This window comes from Artemia sp. Qi Xiang Cuo, chromosome 19 (genome assembly GCF_049724085.1).
Source record: "Artemia sp. Qi Xiang Cuo chromosome 19, ASM4972408v1, whole genome shotgun sequence".
Classification (NCBI taxonomy): Eukaryota; Metazoa; Arthropoda; class Branchiopoda; order Anostraca; family Artemiidae; genus Artemia; species Artemia sp. Qi Xiang Cuo.
In genome coordinates, this window is record NC_142812.1 from 456,206 (window position 1) to 475,265 (window position 19,060).

Sequence of the window (19,060 nt, forward strand, 5' to 3'; positions counted from 1 at the left end):
TGGCTATATTGTGTCTAAACGAAAGGTTCTCATCAAGCAGGGTACCAAGAAACCGGACCAACCGATTCTTTGGTCTACACAAGGAGCCTTGTAACACCTGAAGCTGTGTCAGTTGAGGGAAAGCTACATCAGCTCGAGAAAAAATAAGAATATCTGACTTGCCAACATTCAAGGCCAAGTTATGTGCATCAAACCATGAAGCTACTCTCTCGAATATTGCCACCAGGTTAGACCTGATATCACATTCCGTCTTCCCTAGAGTCCCAAAAATACTGTCGTCAGCAAAACCAACGAGGTAATCTTCATTAGAAGTAGCATTTGGAAACGAAGAAGCATCCGGATGACACAGATTGCAGCGTAACAGAGGACCGATGTTTTTGACTACTGAAATCAGATTATTGACGTAAATCAGAAATAAAATGGGGCCAAGAACAGATCCCTGGGGGACGCCATATTCTACTTCAGAAGGGCTCCGGAAAAGTGAATCAATTGAAATAAGTCTACCAGAAAGATATGATTCAAACCAAGAGAAAAAAATTGATCTTATACCAATATGCGATAGTTTCCAAAGAAGAATCTGATGATTCAAAGAATCAAAAGCTTTACGAACATTTAAAAATAAAGCTGTCGGAATAAGACCAAAATCTATTGCTAAATGTATAAAATTTAAGAGATATGCGCAAGCATGCTCTGTAGAGCGATTCACTCAGAATCTAAACTGGAAATCCTGAAAAAAATTTTTGTCATACATAAAACTGAAAAGCCTGGATAGCATAACCTTCTTAAAAATTTTGCTAAAAACAGATAAAACAAAAATTGGCCTACAATTAGCAGGATCACTCCGAGACCCACCTTTATACAGCACTATAACCATAGCTCGCTTGAGTAATTCAGGGAAAATTCCTTTCTCGAAAGACAGATTGACAAGCTTAGTCAAAGGTGACAGAATAGCAGGCAGAACGGCACGGATAACCCTTGTAGGAATTCTGTCTGGCCCTGAAGACGATGAACCTTAAGTACATTTACGATCCGAGCTACCTCAAACTCAGAAACAGGGTTCACGACCATTGAATTTAAACGTGGGGGTCCAAGATAGGCTCTGAAATCGCAACGAGGAGTTGTAGAGCTCACAGAGGAAGTTGTCGTCTTTCTAATATTAGCAAAATAAAACGTAAGCTTTATCTCAACATTTTCTTCTCCTAGGGCAATCTGACCATTGTATAACAATATTGTTAAAACTGAGACTGGAGGGGGATTAGGTCTAAGTAAAGGATGAATAACTTTCCATGTCTTCCCAACATCTTTTCCACACTCGGAAAATTTCCTGTGATAATACTGAGACTTGGCCTTCCGACACAGAGAATTAAATATACTCCTATAGGCCTTGAACCGCTGATGATGAGAAGCAGATGACGAAGCCTTGTATAGCTTCCACAGATAATTTTTCCTTTTTCAGCTTTTATGGAGACCTGGAGTCATCCACGGAATCAGAAGTACTATCCTTATTGAGGTAAGAGGTACTGGATTGTGGTGGCAAACTCGTAGGATACCTTCTTTTACTGGATCATAAAAGAAATCAAAACAGCGGTTGAAATCCGATTCAGAATCCAAACTATCGCATGGCTGGTCAATCAAACGAGATTTAAGTAGACTAATCTCACTGACACCAAAACGGAAACATGGGAGATTAGATGGCGAAGCTTTACGCTGCGATAGATCATCAGTCCTATATCGTGAAATAGCAGGGAAATGATCAGAAATATCACTAACCATCACCGAATTATCTAAGACATCTAGTGACGAAAAAATATTATCAATAAGTGATGCATGCATCTCAGTAACTCGGGTTGGTATACAAACGGAAGGTAGAGTTCCCGCAGAAAGCATAATTGACAAACAATCTGCAGCCGAAACAGAATTTTGATCCAGCAGGTTAAGGTTGAAATCCCCCATAAGGATTAGTTCGAAAGGATGCTTTTGGACAAGTCCAAAACCTCTTCCAGAATTTTCATAATCGAAGGAGTAGATCCAATAGGGGATCTGTAAACCAAACCGACAACTAAATCCTTACAACCTGACTTAATCTAAATCAAAAGGATTAAAAGAGTCCTTCCTCAATTCTTCTCAAATCACTTTGGACATCATGTACAAGATGATCGGCAGTATACAGGGCAAGGTCACCTTTCGCCATCTGTTTCCGGTTCATCCTCTCCATCCTAAATCTTTGGATATCTAAAAGCATATCCTTTTTTGAATCCAGGAAAGTTTCACATAATCATATTACATCCGGAGTTCCACCACTGACGATCCGTTTTAGCTCATCAAAAGAGGAGCAAAGTCCCTGAATGTTTAGGTGAAGCACAGAGAAAATACCATCTTGTTTAGAAGAGGCAGAACCATTTAATTGCGAAACATATTTACTTTCAATAACCGATTTAGGATCATTTTAATTCCTATTTCTACTTCCAACTGAATTATTAATTATACTTTCTATATCTAAAGGATTATTTTGTAACTCAACAAAGCGTTCCCCCAAAGAATTGACATCACCCTGGTCACCAAAAGAATTAATCATTTTACTTAGGGTGGATGGTAGATTCGCTCCGCGACCAAACTCACCAGATCAAAGGTTAACGACATCACAGCAGAGCTATGGCATCTATTCAGAAGTAACGCTGAACTTATTTTTGTGCACACATGAAACTGAAAAACAAAAGTAAACCCAAAACAACTGAATCCAAAGTAGGGAGCAATGGAGAGACAAAAAAAGAAATAAAAGAAGAACAAAAAAAGAGGAAAAGGGATCATCGATGGAATCATCCGGGAGATCCACACACACACAGGACCACAAACATATTATAATAAATATGACAATTAAAATATAATTATACAAAAAAAAGAAGAAAAAAAAAAAGAAAAGAACCTGATGAAATAACACAATGAAATAACCGACCAAAAATCATTCCTCATTCACACGTGAAGGGATGACCGCGTTAGACGCACTAACAGAGATCTTAAACGGATCAAAAGGGACATCCTCTAACGCGTCCAGTTCTTAACTTTCGAATTTTTCTTAACTTCAAGCCAAATGTTATTCCCTTTTGACATAACTCTGGTTTCGGCCATCTTCACTGACGGAATAGCAGAAGTGCGTAAACTATATCCGTACGCTAAAAGTTCTTTATGGCGACGTGCTAAGTTTCGAGGTAAATCGCAACTGATACTCTTACGAGATCCTTTGAGCTTTCCAAAGTTCCACATAATATCATCCTTGTCAGTAATGCTAGTTAGCCTTACTATAATAGGCTCAATCTTATTCCTAGCAGAAGACCTAGTTGAAGCCCCTTTCTGTCTATTACAATTAAAATGATACATTTCACAAATGGAATGGCGTCAGCATTTGCCAACCCAATATCAGTCAGAAGCTCCCAAACACCAATTTCTGCACTTTGCTCAGACACACCGGGAAGCCTATGTCTAGAAAGATTCTGTCTTTTAGAGGTAAGCTCCGATTGCAGGCACAACATTCTTATATTGATTAACTTTGATTTCAAAACGAAATTTTCCTGCCGTAATTGGGAATTTTCCTAGCGGAGAGCATCAATTCCTTGTTCAAGATTAGCCATCAACTGCATAAGCTCTTGATGTTTCTGATCGAAATTATCCTTTGTAAGAGACGTCATATTTAAATTCCTTATTAATAGCAATAAATTCCAGCATATGTGTTAAATCTACCCTAAACATCCAGCTAATGAAAACTTACTCGCAGGGGCACAGTTATCCCGAGAATTAAAAACCAGAAGGGCCCACTTTAAAAAAACACCAAGATAAACAATAGCCAACCCGCACCTTGACATGATTTAGCAATCACCTCTTACGCACACAAAGCTCCGCACCGAATGAATGCTGGCGAGCGACTTAAACCAGGGTTGCCACCCTGACCTGGAAGAATTTACTATATTGAAGCAAAAAAATTTACTAGATCGCATCTGTTTTTACTAAATGCTCAAAAAAAAATTTTTCCGCGTGTGGCCCCGCCGTAGGCGCACTATCAAGAATCGATTTTTACTATAGGAGGATAATCAGTACGATGTTCACATATATATATATATATATATATATATATATATATATATATATATATATATATATATATATATATATATATATATATTCTCCCGAGAAGGAAGTCGTCTATAGAAGGAAGTCGGAAATGACTATCGGATGTTATTTAAGAGAAAAGAAGACACTTAGCGACATCCAATCTAATACCAATCCTTTATTGCGAAACAGGATAAAAGGTAGTAGACTTTAATCGGGAAAACAAATTTGTGTTATTTCTTGGATACCGGTTGAGGGGTATCAGGTGTCTTAGATATAAATAGGGGGATGATCTTTTTTGGAAACTTGATTGAAGGATGAAACTGATTTTGAACATGCTCGGATGACAGTTTTTTATTTTCATTTTATCACGTTAGTATGGGCAGCAGCTTGTTTTGTTCTTTGCTATTTTCTCTAAAAAGAGGTTTCTCTTTTTGAATTTTGACAATGCATTGGGGAGAGGCTACCAATTTCGGTGTGAAAAGTTTACGCACTTACGACTCTAGGAATCAACCTCAATCTTTATTTTTTCTTTCCAGAATGAATATAAGTAGCGCATAAATTGATCTGAAGCTGCCAGGTGTTTGTGCCTATTGAAATATGAAAATTTCAACAATGATTTTTTTTTAATGTTTTCAAGCAGTTAAGCCTTTTATCTTCGTTTCTTTAGCCCTCTCCTCGAAATAAATGGCTGCTAAGTCAAAACAACTACATCTGCTAAAGCTGAATTTTGATTGGGTATCTTAAGCAAATACCCAATTTTTTTATATATGGTTCAGTCGTACTGTATGCCCTTTGTGTACATTTATTAATCCGTGATACATCCCTATTTTTGTTTTCATATATATCCTTTGACTTCGTCATATTTAAGGGAAGATTGTCAATGCCCTCAGTGTATATACGTAAGGCCTCAGTGCTCTATTTAAAATTTGAACATATTTGGATGATTTGAAGAAAAAGTTAGATGTCAAAGAAGAAGTTGGATGATTTGAAGAAAAACTGCCAGGCATAATGCAGAAAGATTTTGTGCTCTAATTTAAACCAAAATGAGGCTGAAAATTTCAATCTGTATGGTTCAGTGAGAATAATAATTCTCCAATAGATAATAGCGAAGCTAATATAAGTTTTATCTGGGTTTTGAGGTGAGCTGATCCCATTTTGTGGAATTCTGTGATACGGCTGTTACCTGAATGGGTGCTAAATTGATCTGCTCCATGGCTTGATTTCCAGTCCTGACGGCTTCCAAAAGTATTCTAAGTTCAAGCTGCTCCAAATCTTTCTAGAATCTCTGGTTTTTAAGAGAAAGATAAATCTCAGATTTCAAGTGTGAAATTGCGAGACATTTACTAATCTTTATTTAAAAAATGTCAAAATGTCAGGAAGAGTCTGTGACATTGCGACGGTAAATAACAAATTAAAACTGAAATGAAAGATTGGCCTTATCTTTTTCTGGCCAATGTCTTCATTCTATTACAATCCGTTTTTCCTGGATATTTATTTTAATTTCGGTTTGGTTTGAGTTTCATATTTTTATTGACGATAATTTATGGTAGTTTTGTGCTTGAGAAATTGTTTCCTTCATTTTTTGTCGAAAAATGATGTTAACATTAATTTCTGTTCGTTTTAATTGAGTCATTTCCACTGGTTAAGTAATAAATATTTTAAATATTCTGATTTTTTTTCTAAATGAATATGGATTTGAAGTTACTTTTTATATGTTGACCAAAATTTTCAGCAATTTTTAGCAAAATACGCCCTTTTGAAAATTTGGATGCACAGTATATTTGTATTTAGTTTCACACCTCAACTTTTCATGAAAAATAGAACTTGATAGATTATTGAATTACTGACCTTTCTTCTTATGCTAGTAAAGGCATAATTTTTAGGTTCTAGGTGTGATTCTCCCCGACAGTTATCCCCCTCTCCCCGCGGAAAAAAAACACGAAAAATACCCCCGTCTGAAAATACTCCCGTTGGAAAATACCCCCCCCCCTCGCCCGCGGAAAATCCCGCCACCCCCGGTAAATGCCCCCCCCCTTCTGGAAATAAGGCTTTCCAAATTTCGAAATTTCATTTGAGTTTTGTTTTTTTAATTTCCTTAGGAGGAAGGAATTTTGATACTAGTGTATTATGCGCCACTCCCTCACATTTATGCTGTGTAAAACTCGAGAATAAACCGTTTTTTTTTGTTAGTTTGTTGGTTACCTTAGAAATAAATATTAGATAGATAGATAGATAAGTGTATTTTAAAGCCAATTAAAATAACATAAATGAAAGGCACAAATAACATAAACTTTGATCAGCGTTCATCATAAAGCACTTAAATGTAACACTTACATTAACCTAAGAATGTTACTTAATGCTTGTAAATACGGTCATAAAAAAAAAACAGAAAAAACTTGGAAAACACTTTTTTTTTTTTTTTTTTTTTTTTTTTTTTTTAGTTAGTTAGTTAGTTAGTTAGTTAGCTAGTTAATAAAATTATATTCTATCACTTGTCTAGTTATTTTCTGTCACTTGTCTTTGTCTTGTCTCTCGCTAAGCTGAAAAAAAACTAACGAAGAAACCCGTTTGTTCTCAAGTTTTACGCTGCGTAAACTTGAGTGAGTGGGGCATAATAACACAAGTACCAAAACTACTTCCCTCAACGGAAATTAAAAAAATGAAACTCAAATAAAATTCCACAATTTGGAAAGTTTCATTTTCCACGGGGTGGGGGTATTTTCCAAGGGGTATTTTCTTGGAGGGTGGGGGGGGGATCGCCAGGGCTGTAAACGCCGTCCATCTAATGTCTATAAGACTATGCCGTTTCATTAATGATTCAATTGTGAATCGGATTAAAGAATTTTATATATATATATATATATATATATATATATATATATATATATATATATATATATATATATATATATATATATATATATATATATATATATATATATATATATATATATATATATATATATATATATATATATATATATATATATATATATATATATATATATATATATATATATATATATATATATATATATATATATATATATATATATATATATATATATATATATATATATATATATATATATATATATATATATATATATATATATATATATATATATATATATATATATATATATATATATATATATATATATATTATCACAAATTTCATCAACTCCTCGCCCCTTTTTTTTATTAAATCCTACATAGGCCAATCAGTTGAGTCCACAGTATATAAATAATAGATTAGGTCGTAATTCGTATATAAATTAAGTCATACCTGTGAGATGGGAAACTTTCAAACCAATTGGCCGGCTCACCAAGCTTTTTTCTGCTTTTGCAATTGTGAATAATGCTCTTTGTAACCATTTCTCATTGACTGACGCATACACACTAACCCATAAGTCCAGAAATAAGTGGTAGGAGCTTTTTGTTCGCACTGAGAATGAAGAGCCAGAAATCATTTGCGGTAAACTTACTGCCTAGTTATATAAACTGTGGTGAGGATTTAATCCATCACATGTTTAATTACTGTGTATTATTACGCGTTCATTATCCATTACGCCCCAAACCCGGAGTAAATGAAAATCATAATGAAACCGAAATCTCGGAAAAAAATTATTGTGTCTTAAAATGTAGACTTGTTCTTATGCAATTTCTTAAACGTTTGAATAGGCTAGAGAAGGAGTAGATATAGAAACTTGAAAATGGCTTACAAGAGGATATTTTCAGCTCTAATTTTATCCCCAGAAGCTACATTGACCTGTCCTAGATCATTAGCTTTCAAAGATCTCAATAATCCCTGTAGTGGGGTTTCTCTCCCACGAAATCGAGAGTTTATGTATTCACTTTGTTTATAAATATCACACTCTTTTTAATGGACTAAGTCATGTCAATCTTGTAGAGCAATTAGATACATATAAATTTGTTTTTTTTTTCAAACCATATATTAAAATAGTTATTTATCTCCAATTGAAACGGAATAATTGAGGCGGGGGGACGATATCCCCCTTGTTTTTGCGGAAAAATGTTACTGAAATTTGTTTGAAACTTCTTATTTAGTAAACTGATTTATGTTTCTATTTCAAACAATTATACCATGAAGGAGAATCATCTATCGTGAAGGAGGGATGTTGGGTCATTCTGTACTTGGAGGGGAGATAGATGCTTCAGAGGGTTTCTATAAATGGCAATATATATAGAAAGTTTCCAATGATCAGGAATGGGGCGGGGGGCTTCGAAACTGTTCTATGATTCCACTTTATGCTCAGAAATATTTTTATAATATTTATAAGGGCTACTTGATTATTTTTAGGCGGAAATTCTTCTTCCATAATAAGGCGATTGGAAGTACGAGATGTCTTCACTTTGCTTAAAAATTTCCAAATCTGGTTAATTGAGTACGCCATTTCCCTTTCCTAGAGCACTTAGAAACACATAATTTTTTTTTTCAAGCCACCTATTTAAATAGCAACGAAGACCACGCTGCCATTTAATATTCATTTAAAGTTTTATTCCACTGTCTTAAACAAATTTCCCTATTGTTCTACTTGTTGTTTAAAACAAACTTGGGCTACGTAAGTAAGTAATGCAGCATTGAACTTTTACAGTACATATTCTTGGTGCTGATCTCCGTTTCATGGCCATGGAGGGTGATTCGAGACTAGCCATCCTGTTCTGGTGCACACCCTTCCTGATTGCTTTCCCTAGATTTCTCCTGGTATCTATTCAGAGCTTGGTTGACTCTGGCTGAGTTTACAGAGAAACACTATTGACCCCCGTCCCACAACCAAATAACCGGTGACACCAGAAACCGACCCCCCTTCTCTTCGGACAAAGGATTCCAACTCTATGGTTATGGCTACTTTGGTTCTATGCGTCCCCCCGCCCCCCAGAAAGTGCCCCCTGGGTATTTCTAAATCTCCGTATTCACAGTTTTGGCAGAGTATACATAAAAAAAAACTTTCATCGTTTGCAATGCATGTTTACATTATAATGAGACACCAATTGTTTATGGTTTGGGTCATTGGGGTATTTCATTTACAAACATAATAACTGGGCCTGTCGACTGTGTTGAACAAAAGGGCAATATCAAAATTTTGTTTGGATGTGTTTGGGGAAATGATGAACAGAGGGGGGGGGGGTCTTGTTGCCCTCTAATCACTTTTGATTCTTAAAATGGGCACTAGAACTTTCGATTTCTAACTAAATGAGCTCCTTTTGAGTTTTCTACGATAACTCGTTCCACACGAAGTGCCTTGGTCAGAAAACCCGTCTTTGGGTTACAGGCTCATATATTCACAGCATATTCAATTATGAGAAAATCTTTTTTTAACCTTTTCCCCCCAAAAAGTTTTTTCAATATATAAGAGGGCAAAATATTGGGGGGGGGGCAGTTTCCTCTCCTATTTATGTTATCGATGCCTGAACATGGCATTTTTAGAAACACAAACTGACACATTTTGCATTTTCTTTTATTAGCCTATTTACTCACTAACAGCCAGTGGCGTGGCGAGGGGGGCAAAGGGGACAGTTTTCTTGGGCAAAGTCAGCGGCCTGATTCATTCACGAACATTTAGGGGGTAAGGCAAAATGAAATTTGAAGTATCTAGGGGGGGAGGGGAGGTCAAACGTTCGTCTTTTTTCGTTTTTTTTAAATGGAAACGTAAAAAAGACTTAGGATAGTACCCCCTAAAAAGGTATTTTTCAAAATCAAAAGGGAGAAAATAGGGAGGAGATTCCCTCTGTAGTATATCTTTGCATCTTCTTATTCAGGTCATTATATTATTTCCTTTGCAATGCCTTGTTCATGAATCGATATTGAAGTATCTTTGTTTTTTTTTTTCGGTCCTAACTTATTCAACTGAAACTCAGGAAGAAGTTAAGATTGCGTAAGGTATAAAAAAATAAATATTTTTGTACAAGCATTGATAAACATTGTTAGAAGCTATTTTTCAAATATGAGATTACAAGATAGATGATGCATGGTTATTTAGGTTGCAAAATGTTTGTGTCCTCTTGCCTACAAACATCATACTAATAAAGTTGTTGCTGCATTAAATTCAGAAAATCAGTTTCTCGCCCTTTTTCTATTAATAGATTTTTCTGAATCCTTACCAGTTTAACTTCCCCCCCCACCCATACCATAATGCTTGGATCCGTTTTGGTACATCCTCACTCCATTAGTAACATAGCGTAACAAAAAAAAACTCCTGTTAAGTGCTTATCACAGGCTTTGCCCGGTATATCTCTCCCCTTCACCCCCCAAGCTACGCCACTGACCGTTTGTGAGAAATAGTCTAATTAAAGGAAATACAGTCGTAACTGACAAAATAGGTCAATTTTCGTTTCGAAAAAGTCCATATTTTGGCATCACTGATAATTAGGGGATGAGAATGTCCTCCCCCCACCAGATTAAGACGAACAAGCTTTGATTTATTTAGGACAAAATGTAGGGGGGGGGGAGCTTTGGATATTAACCCGATTTTGAGCCGCCCTAAAACTCAAACTTTTTAGTTTTTGGGCATCACTTAATCAAATTATCAAGAATTTTTTTTACAATCCACCCTAGACTGTGACCGTTATTTTAATAATTTAAAGTCAAACTGTAACGTCAAGAGCGGGGTATTGAGGAAGGGGACACCCCCCTCACATATGTAATAGTTTTGTTCGTTTAAATTCTTATGTCGTTTTTACTTTTATTTGAAAGTATTTGAGTTTGGTCTTGCACGCTTGTTATTATGAAATCAGAAATATATTTGATTTTTTTTTTATTTTATAGTTCATTTATTGTGATATTTGCAAAATTCGTTCCAAATATAAAGTGCACGCGTGCACGCTTGTTTGGTTAATACTAATGAAGTAAAGCACTAACTAAAAGCTGTTAATATTTTTCAACTTTGTGGGGAGTTTTATCATTGAAACTTGTTTAAAAGTTGATAATTCTTATACACCGCTAGGCTCGTTTATTTACACGCTTGCGTGCACGCTTGCACGCAAGTTTGGTTAATACTAATGAAGTAAAGCACTAACTAAAAGCTGTTAATATTTTTCAACTTTGTGGGGAGTTTTATCATTGAAACTTGTTTAAAAGTTGATAATTCTAATACACCGCTAGGCTCGTTTATTTATTATAATATTGTATGGTAAATTAAATACATTAAAAATGAGATTTTTCATTAAGACATTGTCATTCTGCATTAAAGAAATTACATTTCTAAAAAAAGAATTAAGTGGGGATAAATTTCATTCTAAGTCTAGACTAGGCTATAGACATCCCAGTATAAAACCTTCGAAATGTTATAAAATCTAGAAATATAAGTATGAAAGCAAGTCCCACTATATAGACATATAATTAGATTGAAAAAACTCGTTAACACGCAGTTATAGGCTTAAAATTTATACCAAACGACATTTTCAAAACCTAGCATAGTAGAAAATAAATTAATTTGTTCAGAGAAAAAATGCTAGCTGGGTTACATTTAACATACGCTTTATGCTACCCCACCCCAGTGTAAAAATAAATACCCTGAATTTGAATATATAGGGGTTGGGGGCTACCATAAAAATATCTCAATTAATTATTCATAAATAAAACACTTTATAAATTTGCGTAGCAATAACATCAATATCATCTATTTTTTTGGTGTTTGTTCCTCAATGCTTTCGAATGAACTGTTATCTCAGGTTTGAAGCACAAACATTATAAACAATGTCTCAAGGTGATAAAAAGATAATACATAGTTCGATAAGCATATTATATAAATTTCGAAGCTAACGTTTCCAGAAATCTGGTCTGAGGTCAATCCAGGTCGGATTGACAGTGGTAGATTGATACCAGTGGTGTTATTCTAATAATATTCGATAACCTATTTAAAAAAAAATCTGACAAGAAGAAAGGGACCATTTTCGATTTCGAAATAATTTAATTGTGTGTGAGCATAATTACAACAATAATATAATACACAAAATCATTTACCGATACAAGTTATTGTCCTCAGTATACTTCACTATTGTGTTTAAAGCACTTTGAATTCCATGTATATTTACTATATCAACTTGGGGTATACACAACTTTTAACAACCTCGTCATACATCAAAATAATTCATCATTCGTGACCCACTTTGTGTGATCCCAATCTATCAATGAGAATGGAATATCCGATTTGCATTTGACAATTAAAAGTTTATCAGTGGGTTCATTGCCTTTCACGTATAGTGCTGTCACACCGAAAAAACAACATATTTCTCCAACTTCCTGTTGTACCGTGGATAGATCCTTCCCTCCTTTATAGAATGGGGGATCCCTCTATCATATAAGCCTAGAGTAATCTGTTTATAATCCGTAATGTCATACTTCACTTGTCTCTATTGTAAGCATGCATTTTATAGTTGATGTGCCAGTGATAGCAAGAGACTTCACTATGATCTATAGCCAACAATAAAAATGTACATTCAAAAATTACACCGCAAGCTGACTTCTTTAAACCAATGAATTCACAATCGAGAACACCATACATCTTTTAAGTTTCCGTATTTCATTGATTCAACTGATAATCAAATTCAATTTATTGACTGAGATACAAAAACATCAAACACCAAAGTTATAATGTGTGAAACCATAGCAAACAATTATTAAGTAGGTTGATTTCCACGGAGAAATTGTGACAAACAGAAAATACACAGTTCGATAAGCATATTGTGTAAATTCAAAGCTAACGTTCGCAGAAATCTGGTCTGATGTCACTCCCGATCTCATTTCTAGCCCTGTTATTGAACTACAAATAGGCGTATGATCTTGTACGCCTCGTTCCTCGTCCTGTATTCAATAATGGGTATAGAATTGTATTGGAAATCACAAAAAAATGCTTTTTGGAGCAACATTCATCGATCAAATTGAAAATTCACCATAAGGATACTACAGGGCAGTTCCTTGCATAACTTAGCAGTGTGTATAGCCTTGCATCTTTTCCTTTAAATAAATGAAAATGTTTATCTTTTTCTTGTGCCTTTATAAGCACTCTTATACGATTTCTAGCTCCATTTGAGTCTCTAATAATATTCAAAGGGTTATTTTCCTTGTGTATTTTTTATGTTCTCTTAAGCGTTGAGCATTCTCACTGTTATAGTTCATTTTATTCAAACTGTTATGATTTGATGAGGATACATTAATGCACGAGTGATTAAAACACACCTTGTCTAAATCAAATGTATTAAATATATCGTCTGGTTCATTCTGAAATGTTAGAATATCATCATATACATGTGGTGTAGGGGCGGATTTCGTTGAATTAGCTTGTTGTATCATCGGTTTTAGAGGGGTTCCCTCAACAAGATCACATAATTCATTTACTTCTTCTCCACTCAAAGGAAATGCGCCCCAAACACTATCGTCATCATCATCAATAAAATTCTATAATGTAAAAAATATATTTGGAAGAAGCAAAGATTTTACTTGGAATGAAAACAGTGATGTATAAAAAAATTTTAAAAAAAAAGGCAAAATGGGGATCAAGTTCGTAACAATATGCTTGGTAATCCCAGCTCATCACGGAGCTATCCCATTTTTCAACACTAAGGGTACATTCTATGAGTTGTGCTTCTTCATCTTCGGTTAATGGAAAAGCACTCCATACCTTTTTTAAAAGTGGTTTTTTTTCTTCGGTATTGTTTAAGAATGATTAAAGATGATATCTGAGAAATTGATCAATACAGAAATAGAAATGAATTTTGTGTTTTATGTTCAAATAGTTCAAAGGAATAGAATGTTAATAAAGGGCAATCCTTGTCCTTCAAATTGACTGTTCCCTTTTGGAGAAAAAATCATTAGCAGAAATGACTATGAATTTAACTCACATTAACTGCTTCCTGCGTGGTCATCAACTTCATTGGTAGTTCGCTTTGTTCTATAGAGGGTCTTGCATTCACGCCACATATTTGCTACATGTATGCCTATTGACTATTACATACGAGGGCAATGTTCAAATCATTTTAAAATAGATTAATTTAGACAAAAAAAAAATTATAATGAAAAGGTATATTTCATTGCAAAAAAGATTGCTAACTTAATAATTTAATACTCATAAGCAGTGTTTTTTTTCTTCAGTATTGTTTAAGATTGAGTAAAGATAGTATCTGAGAAAATAAAAAACATAGAAATAGAAACGGATTTTCTTTTTTTATGTTCAAAGAGTTCGAAGGAATAAAATGTTAGTAAAGGGCAATCCTTGTCTTTCAGTTAACTGAAAGACAAATTTTTATTCCAAAACTTAAGTTTTGGAATAAAATATTGCCCATAAGTTTTTTTTGGTGGGGCGGGTTTTAGACTTACCTGATATTTGAACTATTTTTAAAACCTTCACATAAAAACTTTATATGCCTTCAGGGCTTTATATGGAGTTTTATAATCTGATCTTTGAACTGATTTTAACAGAATGGATAACTAAAAAATTCGATCGGATGGATTTGGGGTAAAGAGGGTAGTGGGGATGGCTAGTTGCTATCCAGTTCCATTTGAGTCTTTAAAACGTTTTCTTCATCACTTACCTGGCTCCCTAGCCTAGTAAGTGTGATTACTTAAAAGCTAACATTTTCTTAAATTTGTTAAAATCTAACATTTTGGTAATATCTTAATGTAAACACTTACTTTATTTTAAAGTTTTTTTTCATCATAAACTCTCTTTTTTTTGTTATTCTCAAATTTATGCAATTTGCAATTGTAAATAGTACTTGAAGGGAAAATTTATTTCTCTAAAAAAAAAAGTTTTGTTAGGACTCGAAGAGACTTTTCTGCTTTTAAACGTATGGTAACTGCATCGACGCACTTACCAATAGTACCAATGGAAGCCCGGTCAAAGATTTCTTTAAAGTGATAATTTGTGTGCAGAAATCATTTTGTTTTTGTTAGTCCTCCATTAAACAGATAATAGCCATTGACTGTTCGTCTTACTTAAGTTTACATTGTAAAGTTTGTTAGAAGGTTCGATGCATCTTTTTTGAAAATATTCTATAATTTTCAACTTCTCAAGTTTGAATTGAATAAAAATTCGAGCAGAGTTACTGATGCGATTGTTTTTGGCCTTGAACTGCTCGCTTCAGCGGTGAGCTGTTAGTAGTAGTAGAAGCAATTCCTAAGGCCCCCTTTGATTTTTGATGAAAATAGTATTGTCATAATCATTAAAACGGCCATTGGGTTTTCACTGGCTAAATATAAATTTTATTATTACTAAGTAGCATGCATGAATACCAGTAGCCCCAATATAAAAATATTGGAGTGCAGATAGCCCCCCTAAATTTAATTCCAAAAATGCTTAAGATGGGTCACGATTCCCAGCATCCACCGCCAAAATATTTTCGTAGAATGTCAGTTGAAAAAATGTAGAAATCTAAAAAGCAGCACTTATCAGCCATATATTTTAACAAGACATTTTGTTTGTGATTTCATTCTATATGCTTAACATGGGGGTAGAGGAAGAATATCACTTTAAAAAAAAACGCCTATGTATTTTTTTTTTTGGTGGGGCAGAGGAAAATCTCCAGCATTTTTATTGAGGAGCAAGAGAGGTCCATATCCGGATAGTCAAGGGGCATGGGATGCATATTATTTTTCTCCACATTATCGGAGGGAGGGGGCAAAAGCCATACAGCAAAAGAGCGCCTGTAAAATTCGATTTTGTCCTTAGAAAAGATAATTGGCATTCCCACAAAAATATGATTAAAAAGAAGTCTCTTAGTAAGTCTCTATAGTAGAGGCCATAAGGCTCTAATGTTTGTTTTCTTTTTCTCAGAGGCACTTTATATGAAAGGGGTGGTCGTATAAACTTCGGAGGGGACTCATTCGATTGGAAATAGGAAGTTATAGTGCCTTTCTACGAGTGAAAAGTGATCAGACGGCAACTAGCCCCCCCCCATCCGAGCAATTTTTCCAAAAATGTATCCTATCAAAATTTTTATATTGCCATTTTGTAAAAAAAAAAAAAAAAGTTTTAAGATCAGATAGCAAAAACTCCGGGGTCGACACAACCACCAGGGCCCGGGGTAAGTGTTGTAAGTTATGCCCTGGGGTATATAGGATTTTATGGAAAGAATGATCGTATACACTTAAGAGCCACTCGATTGTAAATAGGAAATTCTCGTACTCTTAAGAGTCAAAACTTATCGAAGGGCAAATTCCCCCCCCAGGCCCAGTTCCCCCACTGCCTCCAATAAAACTATGATATGTTAATTTTGTTCCAAATAGTTCAAAGATAAAAAAAAACTCCGGCGTCGGCACTTCCCCCAGAGCACAGGGGTAAATGTTGTAAGCTATACCCCAGGGAGTATAGGTTTTCATGTAAAAGATGGTCGAATTGACTGGTTGTATAGGTCGTATAGACATCTAGCCCCCTCCCCTACCAACTGTCTTTTCTACAAATGTGTCCGATCAAATTTATGAGATACCCATTTTGTTAAAAAAAAAGGTAGGCCAAAGATTATATAATAAAAACTCTAGGGCTTACACAGTCCCTCAGAACCGGGAGAGTGTTGTAACTGAGTCCCCGGGAGCATATAAGGTTCTTTTGCAAAGGTTGGTCGCATAAACTTTGGAGGAGGCTCAGTCGATTGGAAATTGAAACTTCTAGTTCTCTTTTACAAAGTCAAAAGGAACTGGATGGCAACTAGCCATCCCCCCTTGCCCTCTTTACCCCAAATCCATCCGGTCGTTTAATCTGGTCGTAAAGGTCGTATAGACATCTAGCCCCCATCCCTTACCCTACCAACCAACTTTTACACAAATGTGTCCGATAAAAATTATGTGATAACTATTTTGCCTCACTTAAATTTAAATTTGAACTTGCCTGACTTAAATTTAGAGAGAAAAAATTACTAAATATTCAAAAATAGACCCGACAGATGAAAAATCGAATAACAGGCAAAAAGAGGCTATTCTAACCCCTATTTGTGGTTAAACCTAACTCGAACATTATATGTAAGTTTTTTACAAAATGTGTTCAAATTTTCACTTACTATGGTTCGTTACAAAGTTCGATAACCCAGTAAATTACTTACACGTTAATAAGTAAATAGTAACGTTTAGTTTAGACTTAGAGATGATGTAGACAAAGTTTTAAGAGACGAAAAATGCGGTTTTAGAAAAAGGTAGAGGATGTGTCGACCAAATTTGTATTCCTAGGTTAATAATTGAGAAGTGACTGCGTCATGTCCTCAATTTTATTGATTATGAGTAAGCTTTGATTCCGTTGATAGAATAGCTTCAGCTTAGGTCTTATCGTTGTATGGTATCCCAGAAAAATGCATTAAACTGATTAGTGCTATGTAAGGAATAAACACAATAAATAAATACACAAATAAACACAAAACAGAAGATTAAATTACCGGCCATAGACTCAAATAAGGCAACGACGAGAGACAAAACGAAAAATCATAAAATCTAACGGAGAAAAAATCAAGAAGTATATGAAAAAATACTGAAATGGAGAGACACTAAAAAAAACGGAAAAAGTACACGCGGATTTTTTCTAAGGTTTTTTTTTAAGTTTTTTCCAATACGGATGATAACACTAACTCGCGCGTAGCTTCAACTCTCGGGCCGAAATAATGAGCAGTGAATTGGTCATGTTTTATTGGTGATGCATGTTTCTTTTTCATACTTTAAGGTAAGGCAATGGATAGCGAGTAAGATAGTTACGGACTGAGAAAAACAATTAACAAGACGGACTGGATCATTTTTGGGCTGTATTCATCATAATTAAAGTCTCCACTCAAAATGAGAGCTTGTCAAAAGCGACACAAAATATTCAAGTAGAGAAGACAAGCAAAGGAGGCATAAGTCTTTGAAGGGAAATAGTAGCATTGACCAGATGAAGGATGTTTCTGACGTAAGTGTCGTAATTCAGGTTAGAGAAAATTCGACGTCCAGAATTTTTAAGGACAGTGTTACAATATCAGAAGAGACAAGGTGAAGAGAAAGTGGCGATGATCTAAAGAAACTAAGATAAGTTGATCGTCATATGGTTCATAAGATGGCTCATGGAATTTTATAGTTGAGTCTAAAATATAGGCTAAACAGGATTGTTTAGCAATCAACAAATTCAAATTGCCACTTTTGAAAAAAAAATAATGAAATAATGAAAGAAAAAGAAATAAAACTGCAGTTAAAAGATAGAGAATGCACAAATTTACTAAAATCCCCCCTTCTCAGCGAAGAAACATGTTTACCTACCTGGTCAAAATTTTCTAGGCGCAGAATATCCTCTTCGTCAAAAGAGGATTCTTCCATGGACTCTTCTTCAAAGGATGTTTCTGATGATGAATCTTCTAATTCCTTAATAACTTCCTCCTTCATGGAGAGAATTGTTTCAGCGTTTAGTCCTAAAAAATGTACTTGGTTTTCCAATTCAAACGTTGATGTTCTTTTTTGCTTGATATCTTTCAGATTTTCTTCGAACTTCTTCATAGTTCTGTTTTCTTCCTTAATGTAAAAAAAAAACAAAAATCCTTTACATCCATTATGTTGATATTTGGACAAACAAAAAAAACTTCACAAGTATATTTTAAATTACACCCCTTCTACGCCCACCATTTCCCAAAACACATCTAATCTCAAGATTTTGAGATAGTCATTTTGTTCAGCGTAGTTGATTTCCAGATAGAAGTGATATTTTTGAGGAGGACACTCCCCCATAGCCCTCAGGGCAAGGGTTGTAAGTTATGCCACGCTGGCAAATAAGGTTTTTAATTGAAAGCGTTGTCGTAGAAACTTAAAAAAGGCTCATTCGATTGGAAATTTTAAGGGCTAGTGCCATTTTTAATAGTCGAAAGTGATTAGAAGGCAACTAAAACCTCTCCACGCCCACCATTTCCCCCAACACACCCAATCCAAACTTTAAGATAGCTATTTCATTCAGCGAAGTTGAAAGATCAGGAAATTAGGTCTTTGAGGATGACA